At 41.3% G+C, this 20,742-nt stretch overlaps 21 non-coding genes across 21 annotated transcripts; all 21 read left to right on the top strand.

The window, feature by feature from the left end:
- The first annotated feature begins 1,014 nt into the window (after positions 1-1,014).
- On the top strand, positions 1,015-1,087 carry trnav-aac (transfer RNA valine (anticodon AAC)). The gene has a single exon. It is a non-coding gene; the product is annotated as a tRNA-Val (tRNA).
- A 192-nt stretch (positions 1,088-1,279) lies between these two features.
- trnav-aac (transfer RNA valine (anticodon AAC)) lies at positions 1,280-1,352 on the top strand. Its single transcript has one exon. It is a non-coding gene; the product is annotated as a tRNA-Val (tRNA).
- A 372-nt stretch (positions 1,353-1,724) lies between these two features.
- trnav-aac (transfer RNA valine (anticodon AAC)) lies at positions 1,725-1,797 on the top strand. The gene has a single exon. It is a non-coding gene; the product is annotated as a tRNA-Val (tRNA).
- A 1,518-nt stretch (positions 1,798-3,315) lies between these two features.
- trnav-aac (transfer RNA valine (anticodon AAC)) lies at positions 3,316-3,388 on the top strand. The gene has a single exon. It is a non-coding gene; the product is annotated as a tRNA-Val (tRNA).
- Positions 3,389-4,681: 1,293 nt separating this feature from the next.
- On the top strand, positions 4,682-4,754 carry trnav-aac (transfer RNA valine (anticodon AAC)). Its single transcript has one exon. It is a non-coding gene; the product is annotated as a tRNA-Val (tRNA).
- A 192-nt stretch (positions 4,755-4,946) lies between these two features.
- trnav-aac (transfer RNA valine (anticodon AAC)) lies at positions 4,947-5,019 on the top strand. The gene has a single exon. It is a non-coding gene; the product is annotated as a tRNA-Val (tRNA).
- A 1,866-nt stretch (positions 5,020-6,885) lies between these two features.
- trnav-aac (transfer RNA valine (anticodon AAC)) lies at positions 6,886-6,958 on the top strand. The gene has a single exon. It is a non-coding gene; the product is annotated as a tRNA-Val (tRNA).
- Positions 6,959-7,150: 192 nt separating this feature from the next.
- On the top strand, positions 7,151-7,223 carry trnav-aac (transfer RNA valine (anticodon AAC)). Its single transcript has one exon. It is a non-coding gene; the product is annotated as a tRNA-Val (tRNA).
- Positions 7,224-7,595: 372 nt separating this feature from the next.
- Positions 7,596-7,668, top strand: trnav-aac (transfer RNA valine (anticodon AAC)). The gene has a single exon. It is a non-coding gene; the product is annotated as a tRNA-Val (tRNA).
- Positions 7,669-9,186: 1,518 nt separating this feature from the next.
- Positions 9,187-9,259, top strand: trnav-aac (transfer RNA valine (anticodon AAC)). The gene has a single exon. It is a non-coding gene; the product is annotated as a tRNA-Val (tRNA).
- A 1,558-nt stretch (positions 9,260-10,817) lies between these two features.
- Positions 10,818-10,890, top strand: trnav-aac (transfer RNA valine (anticodon AAC)). Its single transcript has one exon. It is a non-coding gene; the product is annotated as a tRNA-Val (tRNA).
- Positions 10,891-11,082: 192 nt separating this feature from the next.
- On the top strand, positions 11,083-11,155 carry trnav-aac (transfer RNA valine (anticodon AAC)). The gene has a single exon. It is a non-coding gene; the product is annotated as a tRNA-Val (tRNA).
- Positions 11,156-13,021: 1,866 nt separating this feature from the next.
- trnav-aac (transfer RNA valine (anticodon AAC)) lies at positions 13,022-13,094 on the top strand. The gene has a single exon. It is a non-coding gene; the product is annotated as a tRNA-Val (tRNA).
- A 192-nt stretch (positions 13,095-13,286) lies between these two features.
- Positions 13,287-13,359, top strand: trnav-aac (transfer RNA valine (anticodon AAC)). The gene has a single exon. It is a non-coding gene; the product is annotated as a tRNA-Val (tRNA).
- Positions 13,360-13,731: 372 nt separating this feature from the next.
- On the top strand, positions 13,732-13,804 carry trnav-aac (transfer RNA valine (anticodon AAC)). The gene has a single exon. It is a non-coding gene; the product is annotated as a tRNA-Val (tRNA).
- A 1,518-nt stretch (positions 13,805-15,322) lies between these two features.
- Positions 15,323-15,395, top strand: trnav-aac (transfer RNA valine (anticodon AAC)). The gene has a single exon. It is a non-coding gene; the product is annotated as a tRNA-Val (tRNA).
- A 1,293-nt stretch (positions 15,396-16,688) lies between these two features.
- trnav-aac (transfer RNA valine (anticodon AAC)) lies at positions 16,689-16,761 on the top strand. The gene has a single exon. It is a non-coding gene; the product is annotated as a tRNA-Val (tRNA).
- Positions 16,762-16,953: 192 nt separating this feature from the next.
- trnav-aac (transfer RNA valine (anticodon AAC)) lies at positions 16,954-17,026 on the top strand. The gene has a single exon. It is a non-coding gene; the product is annotated as a tRNA-Val (tRNA).
- Positions 17,027-18,892: 1,866 nt separating this feature from the next.
- trnav-aac (transfer RNA valine (anticodon AAC)) lies at positions 18,893-18,965 on the top strand. Its single transcript has one exon. It is a non-coding gene; the product is annotated as a tRNA-Val (tRNA).
- A 192-nt stretch (positions 18,966-19,157) lies between these two features.
- trnav-aac (transfer RNA valine (anticodon AAC)) lies at positions 19,158-19,230 on the top strand. Its single transcript has one exon. It is a non-coding gene; the product is annotated as a tRNA-Val (tRNA).
- Positions 19,231-19,602: 372 nt separating this feature from the next.
- trnav-aac (transfer RNA valine (anticodon AAC)) lies at positions 19,603-19,675 on the top strand. Its single transcript has one exon. It is a non-coding gene; the product is annotated as a tRNA-Val (tRNA).
- The last annotated feature ends 1,067 nt before the right edge of the window (positions 19,676-20,742 follow it).

The following is a 20,742-nucleotide window of genomic DNA, read 5'->3' as shown; positions in this document are numbered from 1 at the left end:
ACCCGCGCCAGGTTGACGACGTACGCAGGAATTGTCCACGTTTCTTTAGTTTAGTGGTTATCACGTTTGCTTTACACGCAAAAGGTCCTCGGTTCGAAACCGAGCAGAAACATAGATTGCTTTAAGCCATAGAGTGGAATATAATGACAAGGTAACCAAACCTTTAAGCATTCAATGCCCAGTTTTGTAGACAAGGCTTAAGACTAGTCCCAGACTAAGATGAGTGTTTGAGATTTCTTAACTGAAAAATCTTGCCCTGAAACACCTTAAAATTTGTGACTAGCAAATTTATGCCAAATTCAGAGCTTCTGTAGTGTAGTGGTTATCAAGTTTGTTTCACACGCAAAAGGTCCGCGGGTCGAAACCGAACAGAATCATAGTCTGCTTTAAGCCATAGAGTGGAACATAATGACAAGGTAACCAAACCTTTAAGCATTCAATGCCCAGTTTTGTAGACAAGGCTTAAGACTAGTCCCAGACTAAGATGAGTGTTTGAGATTTCTTAACTGAAAAATCTTGCCCTGAAACACCTTCAAATTTGTGACTGGCAAGTTTATGCCAAATTCAGAGTTTCTATAGTGTAGTGGTTATCACGTTCGCCTAACACGCGAAAGGTCCTCGGTTCGAAACCGAGCAGAAACATAGTCTGTTTTAAGCCATAGAGTGGAATATAATGACAAGGTAACCAAACCTTTAAGCATTCAATGCACGGTTTTGTAGACTGTCGAAATTCAGCCACTATTATGTTACAAGCTATGTTCTTTTAGTGACTGTCGCATTCTCCTGACGTGAAAGGTCCCTAGTCGAAACCGATTAGAAGCATCGCCTTCTTTAAGCCATATGGTTAAACGTAATTACAAGTTAAACAAAACTTTAAGCATTCAATGCACGGTTTCGTAGACGAGGCTTAAGACTAGTCCCAGACGAAGATGAGTGTTTGAGATTTCTTAACTGAAAAATCTTGCCCTGAAACACCTTCAAATTTGTGACTGGCAAATTTATGCGAAATTCAGAGTTTCTGTAGTGTAGTGGTTATCACGTTCGCCTAACACGCGAAAGGTCCTCGGTTCGAAACCGAGCAGAAACATAGTCTGTTTTAAGCCATAGAGTGGAATATAATGACAAGGTAACCAAACCTTTAAGCATTCAATGCACGGTTTCGTAGACAAGGCTTAAGACTAGTCCCAGACTAAGATGAGTGTTTGAGATTTCTTAACTGAAAAATCTTGCTCTGAAACACCTTAAAATTTGTGACTGGCAAATTTATGCCAAATTCAGAGTTTCTGTAGTGTAGTGGTTATCACGTTCGCCTAACACGCGAAAGGTCCTCGGTTCGAAACCGAGCAGAAACATAGTCTGTTTTAAGCCATAGAGTGGAATATAATGACAAGGTAACCAAACCTTTAAGCATTCAATGCACGGTTTTGTAGACTGTCGAAATTCAGCCTCTATTATGTCACGTACAATGTTCTTTTAGTGACTGTCGCATTCTCCTGACGTGAAAGGTCCCTAGTCGAATGCGAGCAGAAACATAGTCTGCTTTAAGCCATAGAGTGGAATATAATGACAAGGTAACCAAACCTTTAAGCATTCAATGCACGGTTTCGTAGACAAGGCTTAAGACTAGTCCCAGACTAAGATGAGTGTTTGAGATTTCTTAACTGAAAAATCTTGCCCTGAAACACCTTAAAATTTTTGACTGGCAAATTTATGCCAAATTCAGAGTTTCTGTAGTGTAGTGGTTATCACGTTCGCCTAACACGCGAAAGGTCCTCGGTTCGAAACCGAGCAGAAACATAGTCTGTTTTAAGCCATAGAGTGGAATATAATGGCAAGGTAACCAAACCTTTAGGCATTCAATGCACGGTTTTGTAGACTGTCGAAATTCAGCCTCTATTATGTCAAGAACTATGTTCTTTTAGTGACTGTCGCATTCTCCTGACGTGAAAGGTCCCTAGTCGAAACCTAGCAGAAACATAGTCTGCTTTAAGCCATAGAGTGGAATATAACGACAAGGTAACCAAACCTTAAGCATTCAATGCACTGTTTTGTAGACAAGGCTTAAGACTAGTCCCATACTGAAATGAATGTTCGAGATGTCTTACCTTAATAAACTTGACCTGGAACACCTTCAAATTTGTGACTAGCAAGTTTCTTGCCAAAGTCAGACAATGCTTGCGTGGTCTGTTTTAAACCCGCGCCAGGTTGACGACGTACGCAGGAATTGTCCACGTTTCTTTTGTTTAGTGGTTATCACGTTTGCTTTACACGCAAAAGGTCCTCGGTTCGAAACCGAGCAGAAACATAGATTGCTTTAAGCCATAGAGTGGAATATAATGACAAGGTAACCAAACCTTTAAGCATTCAATGCCCAGTTTTGTAGACAAGGCTTAAGACTAGTCCCAGACTAAGATGAGTGTTTGAGATTTCTTAACTGAAAAATCTTGCCCTGAAACACCTTAAAATTTGTGACTAGCAAATTTATGCCAAATTCAGAGCTTCTGTAGTGTAGTGGTTATCACGTTTGTTTCACACGCAAAAGGTCCGCGGTTCGAAACCGAACAGAATCATAGTCTGCTTTAAGCCATAGAGTGGAATATAATGACAAGGTAACCAAACCTTTAAGCATTCAATGCACGGTTTTGTAGACTGTCGAAATTCAGCCACTATTATGTTACAAGCTATGTTCTTTTAGTGACTGTCGCATTCTCCTGACGTGAAAGGTCCCTAGTCGAAACCGATTAGAAGCATCGCCTTCTTTAAGCCATATGGTTAAACGTAATTACAAGTTAAACAAAACTTTAAGCATTCAATGCACGGTTTCGTACACGAGGCTTAAGACTAGTCCCAGACGAAGATGAGTGTTTGAGATTTCCATTCCATTTTCTACCGCTTATCCGAACTACCTCGGGTCACGAGGAGCCTGTGCCTATCTCAGGAGTCATCGGGCATCAAGGCAGGATACACCCTGGATGGAGTGCCAACCCATCGCAGGGCACACACACTCACTCATTCACTCACGCACTCACACCCTACGGACAATTTTTCCAGAGATGCCAATCAACCTACCATGCATGTCTTTGGACCAGGGGAGGAAACCGGAGTACCCGGAGGAAACCCCCGAGGCACGGGGAGAACATGCAAACTCCACACACACAAGTCGGAAGCGGGAATCGAACCCCCAACCCTGGAGGTGTGAGGCGAACGTGCTAACCACTAAGCCACCGTGCCCCCCTGTTTGAGATTTCTTAACTGAAAAATCTTGCCCTGAAACACCTTCAAATTTGTGACTGGCAAATTTATGCGAAATTCAGAGTTTCTGTAGTGTAGTGGTTATCACGTTCGCCTAACACGCGAAAGGTCCTCGGTTCGAAACCGAGCAGAAACATAGTCTGTTTTAAGCCATAGAGTGGAATATAATGACTAGGTAACCAAACCTTTAAGCATTCAATGCACGGTTTTGTAGACTGTCGAAATTCAGCCTCTATTATGTCACGTACTATGTTCTTTTAGTGACTGTCGCATTCTCCTGACGTGAAAGGTCCCTAGTCGAAACCGAGCAGAAACATAGTCTGCTTTAAGCCATAGAGAGGAATATAATGACAAGGTAACCAAACCTTTAAGCATTCAATGCACGGTTTCGTAGACAAGGCTTAAGACTAGTCCCAGACTAAGATGAGTGTTTGAGATTTCTTAACTGAAAAATCTTGCCCTGAAACACCTTAAAATTTGTGACTGGCAAGTTTCTTGCCAAAGTCAGACAATGCTTGCGTGGTCTTTTTTAAACCAGCGACAGGTTGACGACGTACGCAGGAATTGTCCACGTTTATGTAGTGTAGCGGTTATCACGTTTGCTTCACACGCAAAGGTCCTCGGTTCGAAACCGAGCAGAAACATAGTCTGCTTTAAGCCATAGAGTGGAATATAACGACAAGGTAACCAAACCTTAAGCATTCAATGCACTGTTTTGTAGACAAGGCTTAAGACTAGTCCCATACTGAAATGAATGTTCGAGATGTCTCACCTGAATAAACTTGACCTGGAACACCTTCAAATTTGTGACTGGCAAGTTTCTTGCCAAAGTCAGACAATGCTTGCGTGGTCTGTTTTAAACCAGCGCCAGGTTGACGACGTACGCAGGAATTGTCCACGTTTCTGTAGTGTAGTGGTTATCACGTTTGCTTCACACGCAAAAGGTCCTCGGTTCGAAACCGAGCAGAAACATAGTCTGCTTTAAGCCATAGAGAGGAATAAAATGAGAAGGTAACCAAACCTTTAAGCATTCAATGCACGGTTTCGTAGACAAGGCTTAAGACTAGTCCCAGACTAAGATGAGTGTTTGAGATTTCTTAACTGAAAAATCTTGCCCTGAAACACCTTAAAATTTGTGACTGGCAAATTTATGCCAAATTCAGAGTTTTTGTAGTGTAGTGGTTATCACGTTCGCCTAACACGCGAAAGGTCCTCGGTTCGAAACCGAGCAGAAACATAGTCTGTTTTAAGCCATAGAGTGGAATATAATGACAAGGTAACCAAACCTTTAAGCATTCAATGCACGGTTTCGTAGACAAGGCTTAAGACTAGTCCCAGACTAAGATGAGTGTTTGAGATTTCTTAACTGAAAAATCTTGCTCTGAAACACCTTAAAATTTGTGACTGGCAAATTTATGCCAAATTCAGAGTTTCTGTAGTGTAGTGGTTATCACGTTCGCCTAACACGCGAAAGGTCCTCGGTTCGAAACCGAGCAGAAACATAGTCTGTTTTAAGCCATAGAGTGGAATATAATGACAAGGTAACCAAACCTTTAAGCATTCAATGCCCAGTTTTGTAGACAAGGCTTAAGACTAGTCCCATACTAATATTAATGTTCGAGATGTCTTACCTGAATAAACTTGACCTGGAATACCTTCAAATTTGTGACCGGCAAGTTTATGTCAAATTCAGAGTTTCTGTAGTGTAGTGGTCATCACGTTCGCCTAACACGCGAAAGGTCCTCGGTTCGAAACCGAGCAGAAACATAGTCTGTTTTAAGCCATAGAGTGGAATATAATGACAAGGTAACCAAACCTTTAAGCATTCAATGCACGGTTTTGTAGACTGTCGAAATTCAGCCTCTATTATGTTACAAGCTATGTTCTTTTATTGACTGTCGCATTCTCCTGACGTGAAAAGTCCCTAGTCGAAACCGAGCAGAAACATCGCCTTCTTTAAGCCATATGGTTAAACGTAATTACAAGCTAAACAAAACTTTAAGCATTCAATGCCCAGTTTTGTAGACAAGGCTTAAGACTAGTCCCAGACTAAGATGAGTGTTTGAGATTTCTTAACTGAAAAATCTTGCCCTGAAACAACTTAAAATTTGTGACTGGCAAATTTATGCTAAATTCAGATTTTTTGTAGTGTATTGGTTATCACGTTGGCCTAACACTCGAAAGGTCCTCGGTTCGAGACCGAGCAGAAACAGTTTTCAGGTTTTGGCGTCAAGCAGAGCAAATGCCATCGGTGTAAAACGTAGCTGCACTACGTATCGGCCTGATCGAAAGCTTTTTGGGATTGTCAAATTCAGCCTCTATTATGTCACATTGTATGTTCTTTTAGTGACTGTCGCATTCTCCTGACGTGAAAGGTCCCTAGTCGAAACCGAGCAGAAACATCGCCTTCTTTAAGCCATATGGTTAAACGTAATTACAAGCTAAACAAAACTTTAAGCATTCAATGCCCAGTTTTGTATACAAGGCTTAAGACTAGTCCCATACTAAGATGAATGTTCGAGATGTCTTACCTTAATAAACTTGACCTGGAACACCTTCAAATTTGTGACTAGCAAGTTTCTTGCCAAAGTCAGACAATGCTTGCGTGGTCTGTTTTAAACCCGCGCCAGGTTGACGACGTACGCAGGAATTGTCCACGTTTCTTTAGTTTAGTGGTTATCACGTTTGCTTTACACGCAAAAGGTCCTCGGTTCGAAACCGAGCAGAAACATAGATTGCTTTAAGCCATAGAGTGGAATATAATGACAAGGTAACCAAACCTTTAAGCATTCAATGCCCAGTTTTGTAGACAAGGCTTAAGACTAGTCCCAGACTAAGATGAGTGTTTGAGATTTCTTAACTGAAAAATCTTGCCCTGAAACACCTTAAAATTTGTGACTAGCAAATTTATGCCAAATTCAGAGCTTCTGTAGTGTAGTGGTTATCAAGTTTGTTTCACACGCAAAAGGTCCGCGGGTCGAAACCGAACAGAATCATAGTCTGCTTTAAGCCATAGAGTGGAACATAATGACAAGGTAACCAAACCTTTAAGCATTCAATGCCCAGTTTTGTAGACAAGGCTTAAGACTAGTCCCAGACTAAGATGAGTGTTTGAGATTTCTTAACTGAAAAATCTTGCCCTGAAACACCTTCAAATTTGTGACTGGCAAGTTTATGCCAAATTCAGAGTTTCTATAGTGTAGTGGTTATCACGTTCGCCTAACACGCGAAAGGTCCTCGGTTCGAAACCGAGCAGAAACATAGTCTGTTTTAAGCCATAGAGTGGAATATAATGACAAGGTAACCAAACCTTTAAGCATTCAATGCACGGTTTTGTAGACTGTCGAAATTCAGCCACTATTATGTTACAAGCTATGTTCTTTTAGTGACTGTCGCATTCTCCTGACGTGAAAGGTCCCTAGTCGAAACCGATTAGAAGCATCGCCTTCTTTAAGCCATATGGTTAAACGTAATTACAAGTTAAACAAAACTTTAAGCATTCAATGCACGGTTTCGTAGACGAGGCTTAAGACTAGTCCCAGACGAAGATGAGTGTTTGAGATTTCTTAACTGAAAAATCTTGCCCTGAAACACCTTCAAATTTGTGACTGGCAAATTTATGCGAAATTCAGAGTTTCTGTAGTGTAGTGGTTATCACGTTCGCCTAACACGCGAAAGGTCCTCGGTTCGAAACCGAGCAGAAACATAGTCTGTTTTAAGCCATAGAGTGGAATATAATGACAAGGTAACCAAACCTTTAAGCATTCAATGCACGGTTTCGTAGACAAGGCTTAAGACTAGTCCCAGACTAAGATGAGTGTTTGAGATTTCTTAACTGAAAAATCTTGCTCTGAAACACCTTAAAATTTGTGACTGGCAAATTTATGCCAAATTCAGAGTTTCTGTAGTGTAGTGGTTATCACGTTCGCCTAACACGCGAAAGGTCCTCGGTTCGAAACCGAGCAGAAACATAGTCTGTTTTAAGCCATAGAGTGGAATATAATGACAAGGTAACCAAACCTTTAAGCATTCAATGCACGGTTTTGTAGACTGTCGAAATTCAGCCTCTATTATGTCACGTACAATGTTCTTTTAGTGACTGTCGCATTCTCCTGACGTGAAAGGTCCCTAGTCGAATGCGAGCAGAAACATAGTCTGCTTTAAGCCATAGAGTGGAATATAATGACAAGGTAACCAAACCTTTAAGCATTCAATGCACGGTTTCGTAGACAAGGCTTAAGACTAGTCCCAGACTAAGATGAGTGTTTGAGATTTCTTAACTGAAAAATCTTGCCCTGAAACACCTTAAAATTTTTGACTGGCAAATTTATGCCAAATTCAGAGTTTCTGTAGTGTAGTGGTTATCACGTTCGCCTAACACGCGAAAGGTCCTCGGTTCGAAACCGAGCAGAAACATAGTCTGTTTTAAGCCATAGAGTGGAATATAATGGCAAGGTAACCAAACCTTTAGGCATTCAATGCACGGTTTTGTAGACTGTCGAAATTCAGCCTCTATTATGTCAAGAACTATGTTCTTTTAGTGACTGTCGCATTCTCCTGACGTGAAAGGTCCCTAGTCGAAACCTAGCAGAAACATAGTCTGCTTTAAGCCATAGAGTGGAATATAACGACAAGGTAACCAAACCTTAAGCATTCAATGCACTGTTTTGTAGACAAGGCTTAAGACTAGTCCCATACTGAAATGAATGTTCGAGATGTCTTACCTTAATAAACTTGACCTGGAACACCTTCAAATTTGTGACTAGCAAGTTTCTTGCCAAAGTCAGACAATGCTTGCGTGGTCTGTTTTAAACCCGCGCCAGGTTGACGACGTACGCAGGAATTGTCCACGTTTCTTTTGTTTAGTGGTTATCACGTTTGCTTTACACGCAAAAGGTCCTCGGTTCGAAACCGAGCAGAAACATAGATTGCTTTAAGCCATAGAGTGGAATATAATGACAAGGTAACCAAACCTTTAAGCATTCAATGCCCAGTTTTGTAGACAAGGCTTAAGACTAGTCCCAGACTAAGATGAGTGTTTGAGATTTCTTAACTGAAAAATCTTGCCCTGAAACACCTTAAAATTTGTGACTAGCAAATTTATGCCAAATTCAGAGCTTCTGTAGTGTAGTGGTTATCACGTTTGTTTCACACGCAAAAGGTCCGCGGTTCGAAACCGAACAGAATCATAGTCTGCTTTAAGCCATAGAGTGGAATATAATGACAAGGTAACCAAACCTTTAAGCATTCAATGCACGGTTTTGTAGACTGTCGAAATTCAGCCACTATTATGTTACAAGCTATGTTCTTTTAGTGACTGTCGCATTCTCCTGACGTGAAAGGTCCCTAGTCGAAACCGATTAGAAGCATCGCCTTCTTTAAGCCATATGGTTAAACGTAATTACAAGTTAAACAAAACTTTAAGCATTCAATGCACGGTTTCGTACACGAGGCTTAAGACTAGTCCCAGACGAAGATGAGTGTTTGAGATTTCCATTCCATTTTCTACCGCTTATCCGAACTACCTCGGGTCACGAGGAGCCTGTGCCTATCTCAGGAGTCATCGGGCATCAAGGCAGGATACACCCTGGATGGAGTGCCAACCCATCGCAGGGCACACACACTCACTCATTCACTCACGCACTCACACCCTACGGACAATTTTTCCAGAGATGCCAATCAACCTACCATGCATGTCTTTGGACCAGGGGAGGAAACCGGAGTACCCGGAGGAAACCCCCGAGGCACGGGGAGAACATGCAAACTCCACACACACAAGTCGGAAGCGGGAATCGAACCCCCAACCCTGGAGGTGTGAGGCGAACGTGCTAACCACTAAGCCACCGTGCCCCCCTGTTTGAGATTTCTTAACTGAAAAATCTTGCCCTGAAACACCTTCAAATTTGTGACTGGCAAATTTATGAGAAATTCAGAGTTTCTGTAGTGTAGTGGTTATCACGTTCGCCTAACACGCGAAAGGTCCTCGGTTCGAAACCGAGCAGAAACATAGTCTGTTTTAAGCCATAGAGTGGAATATAATGACTAGGTAACCAAACCTTTAAGCATTCAATGCACGGTTTTGTAGACTGTCGAAATTCAGCCTCTATTATGTCACGTACTATGTTCTTTTAGTGACTGTCGCATTCTCCTGACGTGAAAGGTCCCTAGTCGAAACCGAGCAGAAACATAGTCTGCTTTAAGCCATAGAGAGGAATATAATGACAAGGTAACCAAACCTTTAAGCATTCAATGCACGGTTTCGTAGACAAGGCTTAAGACTAGTCCCAGACTAAGATGAGTGTTTGAGATTTCTTAACTGAAAAATCTTGCCCTGAAACACCTTAAAATTTGTGACTGGCAAGTTTCTTGCCAAAGTCAGACAATGCTTGCGTGGTCTTTTTTAAACCAGCGACAGGTTGACGACGTACGCAGGAATTGTCCACGTTTATGTAGTGTAGCGGTTATCACGTTTGCTTCACACGCAAAGGTCCTCGGTTCGAAACCGAGCAGAAACATAGTCTGCTTTAAGCCATAGAGTGGAATATAACGACAAGGTAACCAAACCTTAAGCATTCAATGCACTGTTTTGTAGACAAGGCTTAAGACTAGTCCCATACTGAAATGAATGTTCGAGATGTCTCACCTGAATAAACTTGACCTGGAACACCTTCAAATTTGTGACTGGCAAGTTTCTTGCCAAAGTCAGACAATGCTTGCGTGGTCTGTTTTAAACCAGCGCCAGGTTGACGACGTACGCAGGAATTGTCCACGTTTCTGTAGTGTAGTGGTTATCACGTTTGCTTCACACGCAAAAGGTCCTCGGTTCGAAACCGAGCAGAAACATAGTCTGCTTTAAGCCATAGAGAGGAATAAAATGAGAAGGTAACCAAACCTTTAAGCATTCAATGCACGGTTTCGTAGACAAGGCTTAAGACTAGTCCCAGACTAAGATGAGTGTTTGAGATTTCTTAACTGAAAAATCTTGCCCTGAAACACCTTAAAATTTGTGACTGGCAAATTTATGCCAAATTCAGAGTTTTTGTAGTGTAGTGGTTATCACGTTCGCCTAACACGCGAAAGGTCCTCGGTTCGAAACCGAGCAGAAACATAGTCTGTTTTAAGCCATAGAGTGGAATATAATGACAAGGTAACCAAACCTTTAAGCATTCAATGCACGGTTTCGTAGACAAGGCTTAAGACTAGTCCCAGACTAAGATGAGTGTTTGAGATTTCTTAACTGAAAAATCTTGCCCTGAAACACCTTAAAATTTGTGACTGGCAAATTTATGCCAAATTCAGAGTTTTTGTAGTGTAGTGGTTATCACGTTCGCCTAACACGCGAAAGGTCCTCGGTTCGAAACCGAGCAGAAACATAGTCTGTTTTAAGCCATAGAGTGGAATATAATGACAAGGTAACCAAACCTTTAAGCATTCAATGCACGGTTTCGTAGACAAGGCTTAAGACTAGTCCCAGACTAAGATGAGTGTTTGAGATTTCTTAACTGAAAAATCTTGCTCTGAAACACCTTAAAATTTGTGACTGGCAAATTTATGCCAAATTCAGAGTTTCTGTAGTGTAGTGGTTATCACGTTCGCCTAACACGCGAAAGGTCCTCGGTTCGAAACCGAGCAGAAACATAGTCTGTTTTAAGCCATAGAGTGGAATATAATGACAAGGTAACCAAACCTTTAAGCATTCAATGCCCAGTTTTGTAGACAAGGCTTAAGACTAGTCCCATACTAATATTAATGTTCGAGATGTCTTACCTGAATAAACTTGACCTGGAATACCTTCAAATTTGTGACCGGCAAGTTTATGTCAAATTCAGAGTTTCTGTAGTGTAGTGGTCATCACGTTCGCCTAACACGCGAAAGGTCCTCGGTTCGAAACCGAGCAGAAACATAGTCTGTTTTAAGCCATAGAGTGGAATATAATGACAAGGTAACCAAACCTTTAAGCATTCAATGCACGGTTTTGTAGACTGTCGAAATTCAGCCTCTATTATGTTACAAGCTATGTTCTTTTATTGACTGTCGCATTCTCCTGACGTGAAAAGTCCCTAGTCGAAACCGAGCAGAAACATCGCCTTCTTTAAGCCATATGGTTAAACGTAATTACAAGCTAAACAAAACTTTAAGCATTCAATGCCCAGTTTTGTAGACAAGGCTTAAGACTAGTCCCAGACTAAGATGAGTGTTTGAGATTTCTTAACTGAAAAATCTTGCCCTGAAACAACTTAAAATTTGTGACTGGCAAATTTATGCTAAATTCAGATTTTTTGTAGTGTATTGGTTATCACGTTGGCCTAACACTCGAAAGGTCCTCGGTTCGAGACCGAGCAGAAACAGTTTTCAGGTTTTGGCGTCAAGCAGAGCAAATGCCATCGGTGTAAAACGTAGCTGCACTACGTATCGGCCTGATCGAAAGCTTTTTGGGATTGTCAAATTCAGCCTCTATTATGTCACATTGTATGTTCTTTTAGTGACTGTCGCATTCTCCTGACGTGAAAGGTCCCTAGTCGAAACCGAGCAGAAACATCGCCTTCTTTAAGCCATATGGTTAAACGTAATTACAAGCTAAACAAAACTTTAAGCATTCAATGCCCAGTTTTGTATACAAGGCTTAAGACTAGTCCCATACTAAGATGAATGTTCGAGATGTCTTACCTTAATAAACTTGACCTGGAACACCTTCAAATTTGTGACTAGCAAGTTTCTTGCCAAAGTCAGACAATGCTTGCGTGGTCTGTTTTAAACCCGCGCCAGGTTGACGACGTACGCAGGAATTGTCCACGTTTCTTTAGTTTAGTGGTTATCACGTTTGCTTTACACGCAAAAGGTCCTCGGTTCGAAACCGAGCAGAAACATAGATTGCTTTAAGCCATAGAGTGGAATATAATGACAAGGTAACCAAACCTTTAAGCATTCAATGCCCAGTTTTGTAGACAAGGCTTAAGACTAGTCCCAGACTAAGATGAGTGTTTGAGATTTCTTAACTGAAAAATCTTGCCCTGAAACACCTTAAAATTTGTGACTAGCAAATTTATGCCAAATTCAGAGCTTCTGTAGTGTAGTGGTTATCAAGTTTGTTTCACACGCAAAAGGTCCGCGGGTCGAAACCGAACAGAATCATAGTCTGCTTTAAGCCATAGAGTGGAACATAATGACAAGGTAACCAAACCTTTAAGCATTCAATGCCCAGTTTTGTAGACAAGGCTTAAGACTAGTCCCAGACTAAGATGAGTGTTTGAGATTTCTTAACTGAAAAATCTTGCCCTGAAACACCTTCAAATTTGTGACTGGCAAGTTTATGCCAAATTCAGAGTTTCTATAGTGTAGTGGTTATCACGTTCGCCTAACACGCGAAAGGTCCTCGGTTCGAAACCGAGCAGAAACATAGTCTGTTTTAAGCCATAGAGTGGAATATAATGACAAGGTAACCAAACCTTTAAGCATTCAATGCACGGTTTTGTAGACTGTCGAAATTCAGCCACTATTATGTTACAAGCTATGTTCTTTTAGTGACTGTCGCATTCTCCTGACGTGAAAGGTCCCTAGTCGAAACCGATTAGAAGCATCGCCTTCTTTAAGCCATATGGTTAAACGTAATTACAAGTTAAACAAAACTTTAAGCATTCAATGCACGGTTTCGTAGACGAGGCTTAAGACTAGTCCCAGACGAAGATGAGTGTTTGAGATTTCTTAACTGAAAAATCTTGCCCTGAAACACCTTCAAATTTGTGACTGGCAAATTTATGCGAAATTCAGAGTTTCTGTAGTGTAGTGGTTATCACGTTCGCCTAACACGCGAAAGGTCCTCGGTTCGAAACCGAGCAGAAACATAGTCTGTTTTAAGCCATAGAGTGGAATATAATGACAAGGTAACCAAACCTTTAAGCATTCAATGCACGGTTTCGTAGACAAGGCTTAAGACTAGTCCCAGACTAAGATGAGTGTTTGAGATTTCTTAACTGAAAAATCTTGCTCTGAAACACCTTAAAATTTGTGACTGGCAAATTTATGCCAAATTCAGAGTTTCTGTAGTGTAGTGGTTATCACGTTCGCCTAACACGCGAAAGGTCCTCGGTTCGAAACCGAGCAGAAACATAGTCTGTTTTAAGCCATAGAGTGGAATATAATGACAAGGTAACCAAACCTTTAAGCATTCAATGCACGGTTTTGTAGACTGTCGAAATTCAGCCTCTATTATGTCACGTACAATGTTCTTTTAGTGACTGTCGCATTCTCCTGACGTGAAAGGTCCCTAGTCGAATGCGAGCAGAAACATAGTCTGCTTTAAGCCATAGAGTGGAATATAATGACAAGGTAACCAAACCTTTAAGCATTCAATGCACGGTTTCGTAGACAAGGCTTAAGACTAGTCCCAGACTAAGATGAGTGTTTGAGATTTCTTAACTGAAAAATCTTGCCCTGAAACACCTTAAAATTTTTGACTGGCAAATTTATGCCAAATTCAGAGTTTCTGTAGTGTAGTGGTTATCACGTTCGCCTAACACGCGAAAGGTCCTCGGTTCGAAACCGAGCAGAAACATAGTCTGTTTTAAGCCATAGAGTGGAATATAATGGCAAGGTAACCAAACCTTTAGGCATTCAATGCACGGTTTTGTAGACTGTCGAAATTCAGCCTCTATTATGTCAAGAACTATGTTCTTTTAGTGACTGTCGCATTCTCCTGACGTGAAAGGTCCCTAGTCGAAACCTAGCAGAAACATAGTCTGCTTTAAGCCATAGAGTGGAATATAACGACAAGGTAACCAAACCTTAAGCATTCAATGCACTGTTTTGTAGACAAGGCTTAAGACTAGTCCCATACTGAAATGAATGTTCGAGATGTCTTACCTTAATAAACTTGACCTGGAACACCTTCAAATTTGTGACTAGCAAGTTTCTTGCCAAAGTCAGACAATGCTTGCGTGGTCTGTTTTAAACCCGCGCCAGGTTGACGACGTACGCAGGAATTGTCCACGTTTCTTTTGTTTAGTGGTTATCACGTTTGCTTTACACGCAAAAGGTCCTCGGTTCGAAACCGAGCAGAAACATAGATTGCTTTAAGCCATAGAGTGGAATATAATGACAAGGTAACCAAACCTTTAAGCATTCAATGCCCAGTTTTGTAGACAAGGCTTAAGACTAGTCCCAGACTAAGATGAGTGTTTGAGATTTCTTAACTGAAAAATCTTGCCCTGAAACACCTTAAAATTTGTGACTAGCAAATTTATGCCAAATTCAGAGCTTCTGTAGTGTAGTGGTTATCACGTTTGTTTCACACGCAAAAGGTCCGCGGTTCGAAACCGAACAGAATCATAGTCTGCTTTAAGCCATAGAGTGGAATATAATGACAAGGTAACCAAACCTTTAAGCATTCAATGCACGGTTTTGTAGACTGTCGAAATTCAGCCACTATTATGTTACAAGCTATGTTCTTTTAGTGACTGTCGCATTCTCCTGACGTGAAAGGTCCCTAGTCGAAACCGATTAGAAGCATCGCCTTCTTTAAGCCATATGGTTAAACGTAATTACAAGTTAAACAAAACTTTAAGCATTCAATGCACGGTTTCGTACACGAGGCTTAAGACTAATCCCAGACGAAGATGAGTGTTTGAGATTTCCATTCCATTTTCTACCGCTTATCCGAACTACCTCGGGTCACGAGGAGCCTGTGCCTATCTCAGGAGTCATCGGGCATCAAGGCAGGATACACCCTGGATGGAGTGCCAACCCATCGCAGGGCACACACACTCACTCATTCACTCACGCACTCACACCCTACGGACAATTTTTCCAGAGATGCCAATCAACCTACCATGCATGTCTTTGGACCAGGGGAGGAAACCGGAGTACCCGGAGGAAACCCCCGAGGCACGGGGAGAACATGCAAACTCCACACACACAAGTCGGAAGCGGGAATCGAACCCCCAACCCTGGAGGTGTGAGGCGAACGTGCTAACCACTAAGCCACCGTGCCCCCCTGTTTGAGATTTCTTAACTGAAAAATCTTGCCCTGAAACACCTTCAAATTTGTGACTGGCAAATTTATGAGAAATTCAGAGTTTCTGTAGTGTAGTGGTTATCACGTTCGCCTAACACGCGAAAGGTCCTCGGTTCGAAACCGAGCAGAAACATAGTCTGTTTTAAGCCATAGAGTGGAATATAATGACTAGGTAACCAAACCTTTAAGCATTCAATGCACGGTTTTGTAGACTGTCGAAATTCAGCCTCTATTATGTCACGTACTATGTTCTTTTAGTGACTGTCGCATTCTCCTGACGTGAAAGGTCCCTAGTCGAAACCGAGCAGAAACATAGTCTGCTTTAAGCCATAGAGAGGAATATAATGACAAGGTAACCAAACCTTTAAGCATTCAATGCACGGTTTCGTAGACAAGGCTTAAGACTAGTCCCAGACTAAGATGAGTGTTTGAGATTTCTTAACTGAAAAATCTTGCCCTGAAACACCTTAAAATTTGTGACTGGCAAGTTTCTTGCCAAAGTCAGACAATGCTTGCGTGGTCTTTTTTAAACCAGCGACAGGTTGACGACGTACGCAGGAATTGTCCACGTTTATGTAGTGTAGCGGTTATCACGTTTGCTTCACACGCAAAGGTCCTCGGTTCGAAACCGAGCAGAAACATAGTCTGCTTTAAGCCATAGAGTGGAATATAACGACAAGGTAACCAAACCTTAAGCATTCAATGCACTGTTTTGTAGACAAGGCTTAAGACTAGTCCCATACTGAAATGAATGTTCGAGATGTCTCACCTGAATAAACTTGACCTGGAACACCTTCAAATTTGTGACTGGCAAGTTTCTTGCCAAAGTCAGACAATGCTTGCGTGGTCTGTTTTAAACCAGCGCCAGGTTGACGACGTACGCAGGAATTGTCCACGTTTCTGTAGTGTAGTGGTTATCACGTTTGCTTCACACGCAAAAGGTCCTCGGTTCGAAACCGAGCAGAAACATAGTCTGCTTTAAGCCATAGAGAGGAATAAAATGAGAAGGTAACCAAACCTTTAAGCATTCAATGCACGGTTTCGTAGACAAGGCTTAAGACTAGTCCCAGACTAAGATGAGTGTTTGAGATTTCTTAACTGAAAAATCTTGCCCTGAAACACCTTAAAATTTGTGACTGGCAAATTTATGCCAAATTCAGAGTTTTTGTAGTGTAGTGGTTATCACGTTCGCCTAACACGCGAAAGGTCCTCGGTTCGAAACCGAGCAGAAACATAGTCTGTTTTAAGCCATAGAGTGGAATATAATGACAAGGTAACCAAACCTTTAAGCATTCAATGCACGGTTTCGTAGACAAGGCTTAAGACTAGTCCCAGACTAAGATGAGTGTTTGAGATTTCTTAACTGAAAAATCTTGCTCTGAAACACCTTAAAATTTGTGACTGGCAAATTTATGCCAAATTCAGAGTTTCTGTAGTGTAGTGGTTATCACGTTCGCCTAACACGCGAAAGGTCCTCGGTTCGAAACCGAGCAGAAACATAGTCTGTTTTAAGCCATAGAGTGGAATATAATGACAAGGTAACCAAACCTTTAAGCATTCAATGCCCAGTTTTGTAGACAAGGCTTAAGACTAGTCCCATACTAATATTAATGTTCGAGATGTCTTACCTGAATAAACTTGACCTGGAATACCTTCAAATTTGTGACCGGCAAGTTTATGTCAAATTCAGAGTTTCTGTAGTGTAGTGGTCATCACGTTCGCCTAACACGCGAAAGGTCCTCGGTTCGAAACCGAGCAGAAACATAGTCTGTTTTAAGCCATAGAGTGGAATATAATGACAAGGTAACCAAACCTTTAAGCATTCAATGCACGGTTTTGTAGACTGTCGAAATTCAGCCTCTATTATGTTACAAGCTATGTTCTTTTATTGACTGTCGCATTCTCCTGACGTGAAAAGTCCCTAGTCGAAACCGAGCAGAAACATCGCCTTCTTTAAGCCATATGGTTAAACGTAATTACAAGCTAAACAAAACTTTAAGCATTCAATGCCCAGTTTTGTAGACAAGGCTTAAGACTAGTCCCAGACTAAGATGAGTGTTTGAGATTTCTTAACTGAAAAATCTTGCCCTGAAACAACTTAAAATTTGTGACTGGCAAATTTATGCTAAATTCAGATTTTTTGTAGTGTATTGGTTATCACGTTGGCCTAACACTCGAAAGGTCCTCGGTTCGAGACCGAGCAGAAACAGTTTTCAGGTTTTGGCGTCAAGCAGAGCAAATGCCATCGGTGTAAAACGTAGCTGCACTACGTATCGGCCTGATCGAAAGCTTTTTGGGATTGTCAAATTCAGCCTCTATTATGTCACATTGTATGTTCTTTTAGTGACTGTCGCATTCTCCTGACGTGAAAGGTCCCTAGTCGAAACCGAGCAGAAACATCGCCTTCTTTAAGCCATATGGTTAAACGTAATTACAAGCTAAACAAAACTTTAAGCATTCAATGCCCAGTTTTGTATACAAGGCTTAAGACTAGTCCCATACTAAGATGAATGTTCGAGATGTCTTACCTTAATAAACTTGACCTGGAACACCTTCAAATTTGTGACTAGCAAGTTTCTTGCCAAAGTCAGACAATGCTTGCGTGGTCTGTTTTAAACCCGCGCCAGGTTGACGACGTACGCAGGAATTGTCCACGTTTCTTTAGTTTAGTGGTTATCACGTTTGCTTTACACGCAAAAGGTCCTCGGTTCGAAACCGAGCAGAAACATAGATTGCTTTAAGCCATAGAGTGGAATATAATGACAAGGTAACCAAACCTTTAAGCATTCAATGCCCAGTTTTGTAGACAAGGCTTAAGACTAGTCCCAGACTAAGATGAGTGTTTGAGATTTCTTAACTGAAAAATCTTGCCCTGAAACACCTTAAAATTTGTGACTAGCAAATTTATGCCAAATTCAGAGCTTCTGTAGTGTAGTGGTTATCAAGTTTGTTTCACACGCAAAAGGTCCGCGGGTCGAAACCGAACAGAATCATAGTCTGCTTTAAGCCATAGAGTGGAACATAATGACAAGGTAACCAAACCTTTAAGCATTCAATGCCCAGTTTTGTAGACAAGGCTTAAGACTAGTCCCAGACTAAGATGAGTGTTTGAGATTTCTTAACTGAAAAATCTTGCCCTGAAACACCTTCAAATTTGTGACTGGCAAGTTTATGCCAAATTCAGAGTTTCTATAGTGTAGTGGTTATCACGTTCGCCTAACACGCGAAAGGTCCTCGGTTCGAAACCGAGCAGAAACATAGTCTGTTTTAAGCCATAGAGTGGAATATAATGACAAGGTAACCAAACCTTTAAGCATTCAATGCACGGTTTTGTAGACTGTCGAAATTCAGCCACTATTATGTTACAAGCTATGTTCTTTTAGTGACTGTCGCATTCTCCTGACGTGAAAGGTCCCTAGTCGAAACCGATTAGAAGCATCGCCTTCTTTAAGCCATATGGTTAAACGTAATTACAAGTTAAACAAAACTTTAAGCATTCAATGCACGGTTTCGTAGACGAGGCTTAAGACTAGTCCCAGACGAAGATGAGTGTTTGAGATTTCTTAACTGAAAAATCTTGCCCTGAAACACCTTCAAATTTGTGACTGGCAAATTTATGCGAAATTCAGAGTTTCTGTAGTGTAGTGGTTATCACGTTCGCCTAACACGCGAAAGGTCCTCGGTTCGAAACCGAGCAGAAACATAGTCTGTTTTAAGCCATAGAGTGGAATATAATGACAAGGTAACCAAACCTTTAAGCATTCAATGCACGGTTTCGTAGACAAGGCTTAAGACTAGTCCCAGACTAAGATGAGTGTTTGAGATTTCTTAACTGAAAAATCTTGCTCTGAAACACCTTAAAATTTGTGACTGGCAAATTTATGCCAAATTCAGAGTTTCTGTAGTGTAGTGGTTATCACGTTCGCCTAACACGCGAAAGGTCCTCGGTTCGAAACCGAGCAGAAACATAGTCTGTTTTAAGCCATAGAGTGGAATATAATGACAAGGTAACCAAACCTTTAAGCATTCAATGCACGGTTTTGTAGACTGTCGAAATTCAGCCTCTATTATGTCACGTACAATGTTCTTTTAGTGACTGTCGCATTCTCCTGACGTGAAAGGTCCCTAGTCGAATGCGAGCAGAAACATAGTCTGCTTTAAGCCATAGAGTGGAATATAATGACAAGGTAACCAAACCTTTAAGCATTCAATGCACGGTTTCGTAGACAAGGCTTAAGACTAGTCCCAGACTAAGATGAGTGTTTGAGATTTCTTAACTGAAAAATCTTGCCCTGAAACACCTTAAAATTTTTGACTGGCAAATTTATGCCAAATTCAGAGTTTCTGTAGTGTAGTGGTTATCACGTTCGCCTAACACGCGAAAGGTCCTCGGTTCGAAACCGAGCAGAAACATAGTCTGTTTTAAGCCATAGAGTGGAATATAATGGCAAGGTAACCAAACCTTTAGGCATTCAATGCACGGTTTTGTAGACTGTCGAAATTCAGCCTCTATTATGTCAAGAACTATGTTCTTTTAGTGACTGTCGCATTCTCCTGACGTGAAAGGTCCCTAGTCGAAACCTAGCAGAAACATAGTCTGCTTTAAGCCATAGAGTGGAATATAACGACAAGGTAACCAAACCTTAAGCATTCAATGCACTGTTTTGTAGACAAGGCTTAAGACTAGTCCCATACTGAAATGAATGTTCGAGATGTCTCACCTGAATAAACTTGACCTGGAACACCTTCAAATTTGTGACTGGCAAGTTTCTTGCCAAAGTCAGACAATGCTTGCGTGGTCTGTTTTAAACCAGCGTCAGGTTGACGACGTACGCAGGAATTGTCCACGTTTCTGTAGTGTAGTGGTTATCACGTTTGCTTCACACGCTAAAGGTCCTCGGTTCGAAACCGAGCAGAAACATAGACTGCTTTAAGCCATAGAGAGCAATATAATGACAAGGTAACCAAACCTTTAAGCATTCAATGCACGGTTTTTATAGACTGTCGAAATGCAGCCTCTATTATGTTACAAGCTATGTTCTTTTAGTGACTGTCGCATTCTCCTGACGTGAAAGGACCCTAGTCGAAACCGAGCAGAAACATAGTCTGCTTTAAGCCATAGAGTGGAATATAACGATAAGGTAACCAAACCTTTAAGCATTCAATGCACGGTTTTGTAGACTGTCGAAATTCAGCCTCTATAATGTTACGTACTATGTTCTTTTAGTGACTGTCGTATTCTCCTGACGTGAAAGGTCCCTAGTCGAATGCGAGCAGAAACATAGTCTGCTTTAAGCCATAGAGTGGAATATAATGACAAGGTAACCAAACCTTTAAGCATTCAATGCACGGTTTCGTAGACAAGGCTTAAGACTAGTCCCAGACTAAGATGAGTGTTTGAGATTTCTTAACTGAAAAATCTTGCCCTGAAACACCTTCAAATTTGTGACTGGCAAGTTTATGCCAAATTCAGAGTTTAT

This window comes from Triplophysa dalaica, chromosome 5, assembly GCF_015846415.1.
Source record: "Triplophysa dalaica isolate WHDGS20190420 chromosome 5, ASM1584641v1, whole genome shotgun sequence".
Classification (NCBI taxonomy): Eukaryota; Metazoa; Chordata; class Actinopteri; order Cypriniformes; family Nemacheilidae; genus Triplophysa; species Triplophysa dalaica.
Note: the sequence above shows the minus strand (reverse complement) of the source record. Positions and strands in the feature narration are given on the sequence as shown.